Here is a 12,500-nt window from a genome sequence, read left to right on the forward strand (position 1 = left end):
AGCCTTGCGCAGAAAAGCTCAGCGACAGCGCTCAGGCCCCGAGTTCAAGCTTCTGTAACAGCGCCAGAAAGAAAGTAACAGACATATATGATGCACTTTATTATTTGTGAACCGGACAGGCGGTGACTTGGGTCAGACGAGGAGGAATTGCAAAGGAATGTGTAGAAAAGGGACTTGGAAGAAGGATGCCAGTTGGCACTGTGTAGAAGTGGGTCACGATACCCTCCTGCGGGAGAGAAGGGTGAAGAAGGTAAATCAAGATCTCTCACAAAAGGAGAAAAAAAAAAGTCACGACTGTGTGTCAAGTGGCCAGAATACTTACTTGGGTTTCTACCCAATCAAGAAACCCACTTAGCACCAGTGCTAACTTCCTACCTCTTTCGAACTTGAGTGTGTTCAGTTTTATTTTTCTTTTTCAGTAGTTATACAAGGAGTTGCCATTTCGCAAAAGTTTATGAATATAATGTGTCTTCATTAGTGTTACCTCTTTCAACATTATCAGTCAACCCGCCCCTTCTTAATTTTGTGATGTTTACATTGGATTCGTGACAGCATTTATCCCCCCTTCTCTTCACCCATCTTCCCTTCTCCTCTTGGCCCCCACCCCACTTCTTACAAGTATCTGGTTCTTGATGCTTATTTTAAGATGCCTGCCATACTACCCACCTCCCACGTCCATGGGATTGTGCAGTTGTGTTCCCGAGGGGAAAGTGAGAGATGGTCAAATACATTTTGGATTTGAACCGCTGCCTCTTAACAAAGTTAATAACAGAAAATTCAGCTGTTCTGAAGAGACTTGGGATAATAGAACTCACAAGTTTAAGTCTGGTGTTTCTCAAGCTTATGACCACAAATGTCTGACAAACACTCAACAGTAGCTATTTTGGTAAGTGCTCCTGTAAAGAAATCAATCACTCGGGCATAGGCCTGCACAAAAGGCATTCTCACTTCTCAAAAGGCATTCTAGATCTTTCTTGGAAATGATCTGACTGAATTTCAGTAAGGATGGTTCCAATTTTCTGAGCAAGAAAAATCTATATATGCAGGCCTGTGGCAGGGTGCGTTAGGGGTCCCCCAAGACACACTAGACTCCATGATTTGCTTGGAGAACTCTAGCACTCAGCACAAAGTTATCCTCTTGGCTGTGATTTATCACAGTGAAAAGATACAAAGCAAAACTAGCAAGGGAAAAAGCACAAGGGGCACTCTGGAAACTACCAGGTGGCATCTTCCAAGAGTTCTCTCAATAGAACTACAAAGGACACATTCCATTCCTCCAGCAGGGAGTTGTGACAAGTGTGAAACATTGTGTATCTGAAGAGCTTGTTAGAAACTCAGTACCCAGAGTTTCCATTGGGGCTGACTAATAATATAGGTACTCTAAATAATATGTATCATGACTCCAGACTACCAGAAGGAAAGCAGGTATTCAACATGTATTGCATGGCTTGTACTACATGGCCTAGACACAAAGCCACTTTTCACAGCAACCCCAAGGAGCCATCCCAAAAGCCAAGCTCCTAACTAGCAGCCAAACTCATAACTCAAGACTGCTATGACAACTCTCTGTTCACAGTAGAAATGGTGGGTCACAGCAGCATAAGTTCAGGAAATGCTTTAAAGCAGAAGGATGTTTGGGATGAATGTTGAAAACAGAAGAGATGATAATCAACTTGGAAATGTAAGATGGGGCCTCTAGCCCAGGGAGCCTTAACAGCAAAGACGAAGAGGAAGGGACACTACCTTATCTTTACAAACACATGGGTTGTTCGGAGTGGTTGCAATGTGGGTATGAATGAAACACGGTAAGCAAGCGTTGGTGAGATCACTCATGATCAGTGCCCACAGTCCCAGGTGTGCTGAGTTAGGGATTCCCTGAATGTTAGTAGGTGGAGAGGGTTCCAAGCAGAGTGAACGGTACATGCAGACTAAAGGCACTATATTCATTAGCAGAGACTGCTGTAACAAAACGAGAGACTGGGTACCTTAAATATTGGAAACTTTCTCACATTGTTAGAAGTTCAAGATGAAGGTGTCAACAGTTTGGTTTCTTTCGAGGACTGTCTCCTTGGCACAAGCAGGCAACCTTACTGTCTTCTCACATGGTCTCCTCTTGGTCTGTGTACCTGTGGGGTCTTCTGGGCTCTTCTTCCTATCAGGACACCAGTCATATTGGACTAGGATCCACACTCACTGTCTTGTTTTAACTTGATTGCGTTTTTGAAAGGCCCAGTTTCCATGTTCACTCACATTTTAATCAGCTGGGAGTTGGGATTTCCATCTATGAATAGGACATGATTCAGCCCACAGCAGACATGTAAATACTTGGTGTAACTTAAGTAGAGTTCTTGTGGAAAGTGCTAGAGACCATTCCAGATTGCTTTGTCTTTTCCACTAAAAAGACAAAAAAAAAAAAAAAAAAACAAATATGTTACAGTGAGATCCTGTTCTGAAAAAAATAACAAAAGCAAAAAGAAAAAGGTATGGTTCAAGTGGGTGCTGAAGCTCACTTAGTGGGTAGGGACAAGTACTTTTCTAGTGGATTGAAATAAATTAAGGCATAGGTAACCAAGTGAATCACAGTATCATTTCCTAAGACTTCATACCATTTATGTGTGTCTTTGTGTAGGCATGCTAGTTCATGATGCAAAGTTTGAAAAATTTGCAAACTGAGATGTTCAAAATAGGATAGAGACTGAGCACTTCCCCCACTGGTGCAAAGTGGGAAGATCTGTAAATCAGTATCCTCCAGAGAAATAAAACTATCAGGGTAGAGAGCTATATCGAAGGGATTTATTGTCAGAACTGGTTCACACAATTGGGGAGGCTGTGAAGTTCCACAATATGCCATCTGCAAGCTAGAGAACCAGGAAAGATGTGTTGTACTTAGTCCATGTGGGACCAGAGAAAGGGGTTACAAGTCCAGGAGTCCAAAGGCCCAAGGACCAGGAACTCTGAACTCCAAGGTTTATGGAGCTGGTGCCCCATCTCAGAAAGAATTCAGGAGCTAAAGGTGTGGCTCAGTGGTAGACTGCTTGCCTATTGAGTGTGAAGCCCCAAGTTCAAACCTCTGTACCAGAGAGAGAGAGAGAATTCACCTCCATCTTCTGTTCTGTCTGCTCTCAACTGATTGGACGGTGACCACCCACACTGGTGAGGCCAGATCTTTATGCTCAGTCTACTGATCTCCAAACATCTTCCAAAAATACTCTCACAGATAGACTCAGGAATAAAATACTGCCTGCTTTCTGGATATCCCTTTTTCCAGTCAAGCTGACACATCACATTAACCATCACAGAACTGTTTTCATTACACCTAAGGCATAATAACTATTTGTAAGCAGTGGCCTAGCAATTCTGGCTCAGTGGGGCCTGCATGGCAGGCCTCAGGTCACAGGCTGAGAGGCAGCAGAGTATGAAAAAATCTCTCCCTAAGGAAGGAGAGGACTGGAGCCATCCCCGGAGCCAGCTGCTGTCCCTCACGTCCTCTCCTAGGCTGGAATGACCTGGAGTCCAAAGATGCTGGCTAGACTTGGAAACTGAGTGTCAGAGTCAAACTGTGAGCCAAACTTCCACCTTCATCCCTGCCACTCACCAGGAGGGAATGTGTGAAAATAAAACACAGAGCTGGTACACAGAAGGTCACAGATAGGGTAGCATCCATCCCACTGGTGAAATGTGATTAACATCTTTCTGGGTAAGAAAATGGTAGAGAGATTGCCAGGTGCTGGTGGCTCACACCTATAATCCTAGCTACTCAGGTGGCTGAGATCTGAAGATCGCAGTTCAAAGCTAGCCCAAGTAGGAAAGTCTGTGAGACTCTTTATTGCCAATTACTCACAGAAAAAGCCAGAAGTGGCACTGTGGCTCAAGTGGCAGAGTGCTAACCTTGAGCAAAAGGAGCTCAGAGACAGTGTCCAAGCCCAGAGTTCAAGCCCCAGGATGGGGGGGTCGGGGGAAGAGACAAACAGTGACATATTGATTAGGCCTCATGAAGGCAAAGCCCCCACTAGGGACACAGTCCTCCAACAGCAGCCATCAGGAAGAGCACAACAATAAGAGCTGGCAAGACAATAACAGTTATGATGTCCAGCCTGGGCTGCATTTCCAGGGAAAAGTAGGACAGCCGAGTCACAGGGCACCAGCAGCAGAGGTGTGGTCTGAAGTCACAGCTCGCTCTAGAGCAAAGAGCATGACTTAGACCCAGCCCTCAGTACTTCCTAGCCGAATGACCACACATGTGCATGGCTTCTCTGGGCCTTGTGTTGTCTTCCCAGAATTGTGAGGATGAATGAGACACTATGGGTCATGCCTGGTAAACAGCAACTGCACAGTTTTTAAGGTTTAGTCTTTCTTCCCAAACGGTTCAAGATGTAGCTTGGCAGCTAGATCAGTCATCACTGCCAGGAGCCTTCCAGTATCTGATCTCGGGGAGCTGAAGCATGACTGGATGGCCAATGATACAGTCAGAAGGATGTCCTGCTGCATGCCCAGGGCAGCTGTGACTGCTCTGCTCAGGAACAACATGCAGAAAGAGATGCTAACCTGAGTCATGGAGAAAGGCTTCCCCCTCTTCTCTCCCCATCCTTGTCAAAGGCAGCCAGAAGCTGACTGGGAGCCCCTGGCTCCGTGTGCCTGAACAAAGATGAGTTGGATTAAAGTGGGCACCTTGGCAAGAAGAAAGAAACCAGAACCCAGATGGGATGACCAGGAGGTTGGAGGAAGAAGGCCATGTAACGTGCATGCACAGGCTCCAGAGCCATCTGTGTTCATGGGATACAAAACCCTGTCATCCTAGCCTGTTGTAATCCACGCCTGTCATCCTAGCTACCCAGGAGGCTGAGACCTGAGGATCGTTCAAAGTCAGCCCAGGCAGGAAAGTCCATGAGACTTATCTCCAATAAACCACCAGAAAACCGGAAGTGGCACTGTAGCTCAAGAGGTAGAGTGTTCACCTTGAGCTGAAGAGCTGAGGGAATAAATAAATATACAAACAAGTCTATGAAAAGATAAATCCACAAACATAGTGAAAGCTTATAGTATATCTTTCTTAATTTATGGAACAAGATTAAAAGACCAGGATGGATATAGAAATATAAATGGCACAATACAAATCTGACCTGGTTATTATATGTCAAAATCTGTACCCACAAGAGCACAATTTACTTTTTTTTATTGGCCAGTCTTGGGGCTTGAACTCAGGGCCTGGACACTGTCCCTGAGCTTCTTTTGCTCATGGCAAGTACAGTCCCTTTTCTGGCTTTTTCTGTTTATGTGATACTGAGGAATCGAACCCAGAGCTTCATGCATGCTAGGCACTCTACCACTAAGCCACATTCCCCGCCTACAATTTACTTTTTGAGTGTCTATAAAGTGATAATTGTATTCATATAGTGGGTAAAAAGACTGCAAATTTCAAGACACTGAATTAAGAAAAAGTTATTTGACCAAAACAGAATTAGCCCAGAAATAACAAAAAGACAATTACATCATGATGAAACTTTCATCATACTGTTCATATATGCTAACTAAACAATAAAATAAAAATAAGAAACATAATTTCCAATACTTGGAAATTTAAAAACATATTTCTAAGTAATCCATATAAATATTATAAAATAATTTTAATTGAATGTGATTGTTAAAAGATATAGAATAAAAACTCCATGTATGAAGCTAATATAGAACACAGAGGGAAATTTAGAATCTTAAAATGTATGTGGTACAAAAATGGAAAGTCTGAAAAATCAGTGATTTATTCTTCTACATTAAGAGCAAAAGAACAGAAAAGAATAAGGAAAATAGGAAGTAAATAATAAGTATTATAAAGCAGTAAAATAGAAATATACTGTAGAGAAAACCAACAAAGCCAAAAGTTCTTTTAAAATAGTGTTTAAATTAAATGCCAAATGCTGGTGGCTCACACCTAGCTACTCAGTAGGTTGGGATCTGAAGATCAGGATTTGAAGCCAACCTGGTAAGACAACGAAATTCTTATCTCCAGTTAATCAGCAAAATGCCATAGGTAGCACTGTGGCTCAAGTAGTAGAATTCCAGCTTTGACTGGAAAAAGCTAAGCCCAAGAGTGAGTTGAAGACCCAATACCAACATGAACATACACACACACACACACACACACACACACACACACCATACACAGAGTTTAACTAGATTTAAATAGATAGCTTGCTACCAGCCAACAAAAATTACTGTCAATATTAGAAAGGGATATTACTAAAGATCCTACAGACATGGAAAAGATAAAATTATTGCTCTTACTCCAAAGAATTGACCCAGCTCAGATGACACAGACAAACTCTTTGAGAAACGCAACTTTCCAACATCCACTGAGAGAAAAAAACCAAAAAATCTTACTTATCCAATAAACAAGTTGAATTTATTACATAAGAACCTCTCAGAAAGAAAACACGAAGCCAGATACTCTCATCAATCCCCCACATATTTAAAAAATAACACCAATCTTCCACAAACTCTCACAGAGAAGGAAAAACAAGACTTTGCTTCCTGACTCCTTTCATGTGACTAATATGATCTTGATAGAAAAATAGGATATTACAAGACGGAAAAATTACAGACCAGTCTCAGGCATTGTTATATAACAAAAAGTAAACATTTGGTCTTTGTCCCTGATTCCTGATACACAGCTCCTAAACCCCTTAGCCTCTCAATAACTCTAAGAGCGTCTTTTGTATGTCACTGAGATGCCTCTAGGATGAGCCCCTCCTCCCTTCAGGCTGAGGGCTCACCAGAAAGATCTAGGCATGGTTACAGAGTTGAGAGTTCCAATTGTGATCCCTGAGCTTCAGGGAGAGGAGAGGGGAGGGGTAAAGTGCTAGAGATTGACTTGATAACCAGCAACCTAATTAGTCATTCCAGTGTAATGATTCCTCCATAAAAACCCTAGCTGATGGAAATCAACGTGCTGGGATACTGATGAAGTCAAAGAGGGTGTACTCAAAAGAATGTGTGTGTGTAACAGAGTGTGTGTGTGTAACAGTGTGTGTGTAACTGTGTGTGTGTAACAGTGTGTGTGTAACAGAGTGTGTGTAACAGAGTGTGTGTGTGTGTGTGTGTGTGTGTGTGTGTAACAGAGTGTGTGTATGTCCCCTCCCCTTGCCTTCTTCATCTCTTCCATTTGACTATGGCTAAATTGTTCCCATTATGGTAAATCAATAATATTCAGTAAAGTACTTTGTGACTCTCATCTCTGGTTTTGCTCCAATCCATCTAACAAAACAAGAGGCTGACGCTTTTCAGAGTACTGTTTAACAACTAACTGCCCTGTCACCTGCCCTGGCGGCTACGGGTAGGTCCTGGGAGATTCAGTAACTCACTGAAGGTCCTGGTGCTGATAAATGTCAGAGCTGAGATGTGAACACAGTTGTTTGGCTCTGAAATTTATACTTGTTTAGTTTTGTGGGGTTTTTGGAGGAGAGGGGAGATAGGATCTCAATATGTATCTCAGACTTGTCTAGATCTTGAGATCCTCCTACTTCGGCCTTCGGAGTACTGGAATTACAGGCATGCACCACCATGCCCAGCTGTGGAATTTGTACTCTCAATCATTCTATGTCACTAACCCTGCATGTACGTAACTGATCATATCACTGACCATACATGTGTCTCATGCCATGAAAATGTAAAGGGAAGGTATTACTTCTCATGAGGGATGGGTTTTTAACTGGCAGAAAAATGAGACTGTAGTCAGGCTAGGTCAATCAGGTCATACTCTGGTAACAATAGTTAACATCAAGATTTAGTCCTCTTATGCTAATTCAAGTTCAGTAATAGCCAGGTCCCTCCCTGAATGTCCTGACTGAGGAAAGCCAGAGTGTTACCAGCCGTGGTTCCTCATTCCATCCCTGGTGTTCATTACCACAGGTACAGGGGAAAGGGGAAACTGTGGAGAACTTACACCAGTCCTCCAGAATTTCATCCTGGAAGGTCAACACCCACCTCCTGTACATATGCAGGAACGCACGTCATTTCTACTCCTGGCCCTGTGGTTCTAAGAAAGTACGTGGCGTATTTGGTTAGAATGTAAGCCTCGGCCACAGAGGGCTCTCCAGAGGGAGGAAAGTATATGCCAAGGCCTGAAGGGTTCAGAATGTACACTGCACAAGAGAAGAGCTGGGCTATCTAGGGCATAGCAGGATGTCAGTGCCATTCCACCAGAAGTCTACGGGGGAGAGAAGAGTCACCTAGCTGACCTTGGTTTATATGACTTTTGGATTATAGATGTATGTGAAGGGCTATGTACAGGAGATTATGGACCAAAGATCTGGGTATAAAAACATCCAGGTGACTCACTGAGACAGGTGAGCAAGGATGATCTCTAGAAGCTGCAGGGAGGTGGACTCCCTTGTACTTGGATACTGGACATGCTCTGGGGAGAGCAAGAGAATATGATTGCAAGGCTGCTTGTCTCCCTGCTATACAGAGAGTAGTGTTGGTAGGCAAAACAGCAAATGCAAAAGAAAAAATATTTTATTTTATTTATTTTTTGTTGTTGTTGGTCGTGGGGCTTGAACTCTGGGCCTGGGTGCTGTGCCTAAGCTTTTGTGCTCAAGGCTAATGCTCTAACACGTGAGCCACAGCTCCACTTCCAGCTTTTTGATGGTTAACTGGATATAAGTCTTTGAACAGTGATCCTCAGATCTCAACCTCCTGAGTAGCTAGGATTACAGGCATGAATCACTGGCACCCAGCCACAAACAGCCTATTTGAAAGCAAAAAATTTCCATTTGTGCCCTGATGTTGGAACACACACAGAAATGTCTAGAAAATTCTACTTGCAACACAACCTGAAGTTCTGGAGACTGAGGAAGAAATTCTCAGGTTGAGGACAGAGCATAAGTCAAGGAACAGAGTCCCCCAAATAGACTGCTTCCTCTCATTTTACTGCAGCTATTTCTTGGCAATTCATCATAATTCTGTGCAACACTGAATCAGCTCTCCATTCACCATGTCCTTTTAGGATGTAGGTGAATAACTCCTCTAAAGAAGAACACTGGATTTCCTACCCTCCGTGAAGCTGAGAAATAAAAAAAGTCAACCGTGCAACCCTTGGCCAGTGGTTTGACCTTTCTGAGCCTCAAGACATTCATACATGGAGAAAACATTATAGCACTTGTCCATCTATTTTTTTCAGGGCGCTGGTAAAGAGCAACTGAACATAATGAATGTGGCCAGATATGATGATCCATGCCTGTAATCCCAGTAACACTGTGAGTTCTAGGCCAGCCTGAACTGCATATAGAGACCCTACCTCAAAAAAAAAAAAAAAGGAAGGGGGAGGAAGAGGGAGGTGGAGGGAGAGAGGAAGAGAGAGAGGTGAAACAGTTCCATAACCTCTATGACAGAATGGAGGGGTGATGGTTGGAATGATAGTGCTCCTGACAGAGGTAACTGATAGCCCAAGACCTCCTTCAGGGACCAGCCTTAAGGGAGAACAACATTATCCAAAAGATTTAGCCAAATGCTTCTTGTAGAGTCACTGCCATGATTGCCACAAATAAACAGCATAATCTCTGTCTCCTGGGAGCCAAGATGACAAAGAATATAGGCAGAGAGAAGTAACACAGCCCAGGCTCAAGTGTGACCCGTGGCAGACCGCCAGTTCCAAGCTGCTCAGAGGCTCAAAAGGGAGGCAATCATAAGACAGTCAAGGAATGCTTCCTGGAGGCTGTGAATGTAGAAGGCCAGATTTAAAAAAGGGGTGCAACCAGATGCCATTTGCTCACGCCTGTTATCCTAACTACTCAGAGGGCTGAGAGCCAAGGATCTTGGTTTAAAGCCAGCTTGGGTAGACAAATCTGCAAAACTCTTATCTCCAATTAGCCAGCAAAAAATATCTAGAAGTAGAGAAGTGGTTCAAGTGGTAGAGCACCCACCATGAATGAAAAAAGCTAATCAAGAGCACAAGGCCGTGGGCTGGGATGTAGCTCAGTGGCAAAGCGCTTGCCTAGCAAGTGCAACGTCCTGGGTTCGATCCCTAGTACCAAGAAAGAAAAGACAAAAAAAATACAGTTTAAGAGCACAAGGCCCTGAGTTCAGTATTGGCATGCATATAAAAAAAAAAAAAAAGCCAGGCACTGGTGGCTTACAACTATAATCCTAACTACTCAGGAGGCTGAGATCTGAGGATTATGGTTCAAAGCCAGCCTGGGCAGGAAAGTTCATGAGACTCTTATCTCCAATAAACCATCAGAAAACTGGAAGTAGCACTGTGGCTCAAGTGGTAGTGTGCTAGCCTTGATCTGTAAAGCTGAGGGATAGCGCCCAGGCCCAGAATTCAAGCCTCATGACTGACCAAAAAAAAAAAAAGAGGAAAAGAGTCTGACTGAGCTGGCTGTGGCAGAGGAAAAGAACCAAGCAGGAGAGAGCTGATGGGAAAAGTTCTACTTGCTATTTCTCACTCAGCCAGGCTGCTCCTGAGCCAGGGAGGAGGGAAGAAGCAGGGGCAATGCCTGAAGTCAGCACTTTGCAATGGATGTTACCATTTCAATCATGGTTGCAAAGCCTGTGTTTGCAGCTGACTATGATCTTGAGAAACAGGTCAAGATCAAGTACACCGTGAAGGCTGGCTGTGAGGACAGCCACACCGTTCAGTGCTCTGGACACAGTGCCAGCCTCTCAGATGGCACACAAGACCCAGCTGGGAGCCCCGTGCAAGCCTGACTGCGTGCTTTATCTGCGCAGACACTTTCTTGGCTTACAGAATTGTTTTGGAACAGAAACTATTCATGTGGCTCCCCACAGAGCTGCAGTGGCCTGGCAGCATCTCAGGCCACTGGGGCAGCCACAAGCCCAGCAGCAAAGAAGGAAGCCAAGAGATGACCCAAAAGGGTACTGGAGAGAGGGCTACAGGAAACTGCTGGCTGCTAGGGGACAAGAAGCCAGCTGTGGGATTAATCCTTCCAGGGGTAGCATTTGTCCCCTCCCCAACACACACTCACACACCTTTCTTCTTTCTGATGATCAGGCTTACAGCTTCTTTGTCTTTTCTCTCCTAACTGTTCAGGCAGGTATAAAGAACTCACTCAGAATCCTGATTTTGCTGGAAAAATCCACTGTCTTCTTACAGAGAGGCAGGGGGCGCTCAAAGGCCAGATGGAAAAGGTGGAAGTCATCTTTGCTTTGGCAGCTGAAAATTTAAACTTCTCTGATAAAAATGGCAGCAGCTCATTTCTGGCCTTTTTGTATTTAAAAAAAAAAGAATCAAGAGAATAAATATAGTCGAAGCATTTCATATGGATGATAACAGAATAATAAAAACTGTTGAAATTGTCTGAAGTGGAAAAGGCCAGTGGCTCATGCCTCTAATCCTAGCTACGCAGGCAGCTAAAATGGAGGATTTTGGTTCAAAGCCAGCCTGGGAATCAAAGTCCATAAGATATCATCTCTAAAATAACCAGCAAAAAGTAGGGCTGGAGGTGTGGCTCAAGTAGGAGAGCACCAGATCTGAGCAACAAGCCAAGTGAAAGTATAACCTTACCCTTCAGCCTAGCATCTCCCCACCCAGATTCAGCTGTAGCTATTGCATGGAGCCCAGACAGTCACCCACACCTCTGCCCCATACCCAAGGTTTCTTTTAGTCAGCAGCTGTCACACTCCAAAAATCACCAGGACTGGAATTTTCCTGTGAACCAGACAGAACTCCCTGGGGGGTAATCAGAATCATCCCCAGGGCTGTGGAAAAAGTGATCCAAACCCACAGCACACTCTTTACTGGTAAGCTTCTAACATCCCAACTTCAGAACTGCATCCGCGGTCCAAGTGCCCAAGCCTGAGAGAGGATTTGACTGGATGCCCCTAAGGATGCACCCAGGCCTCAGGCCTGTGTCAGTGCATCAAGGCTGTGCACAGTTACACTGCCCTGGGATGGGTTACTGACCCTTAGCCCCAAGGAAGGGGGAAAGGATTATGCTTGTGTCTTTGCTACCTACAATGAGCTCAGAACTCACAAGTCTCTCAGTACATACTGGTTGAGAGAAAATAGTATAAAATGAGGTTGGCAGAAAGTCTAACATTTAGACTCAAACCAATCAAAGCACCCAAGCAATTGTTGGGGTGGGGGGCACAGCCCTCTGAGCTGGGTATATGTCAGGATCCATCTATGTGCATAAGATGTGTTTACTTTCAAATATCATACGTCAAGCTGGGCGCCCGTGGCTCATGTCTATAATCCTGGCTGCTCAGGAAGCTGAGACGTGAGGACTGATGTTTGAAACCAGCCTGGGCTTTGAAAAGCCTATGAGACTCGCATCTCGAATTAACCGATGAAAAGCTGTAAGTGGAGGTGTGGCTGGAGTGGTGCAAGCCTTGAGAAGAAAAAGCCTCAGTACCAGCACTAAATGAACAGATAAAACCGTACTTCAGATCAGAAATGTCAACCTATAGGAGCTGTGGAAACAGCACATGGGGAATGCGGTCCTTGTACCCCTGTGGTGGTGGCTCCGTGTCCCGTTCCCCCCCCC

At 44.3% G+C, this 12,500-nt stretch overlaps 1 long non-coding RNA gene across 1 annotated transcript in view; it reads right to left on the reverse strand.

Annotated features, from left to right (window-relative positions):
* LOC106003205 overlaps positions 1–12,500 on the reverse strand; it is a 13,586-nt gene continuing 1,086 nt past the window's right edge. Inside the window, exons 2-4 of the long non-coding RNA XR_001175986.1 lie at positions 2,251–2,394; positions 2,010–2,152; positions 1–226 (exon numbers count right to left, since the gene is read on the reverse strand). This is a non-coding gene — a long non-coding RNA (uncharacterized LOC106003205). The remainder of the gene's footprint in view (positions 227–2,009; positions 2,153–2,250; positions 2,395–12,500) is intronic.

The sequence above is a fragment of the Dipodomys ordii genome, unplaced genomic scaffold, assembly GCF_000151885.1.
Source record: "Dipodomys ordii isolate 6190 unplaced genomic scaffold, Dord_2.0 Scaffold7, whole genome shotgun sequence".
Taxonomy (NCBI): Eukaryota; Metazoa; Chordata; class Mammalia; order Rodentia; family Heteromyidae; genus Dipodomys; species Dipodomys ordii.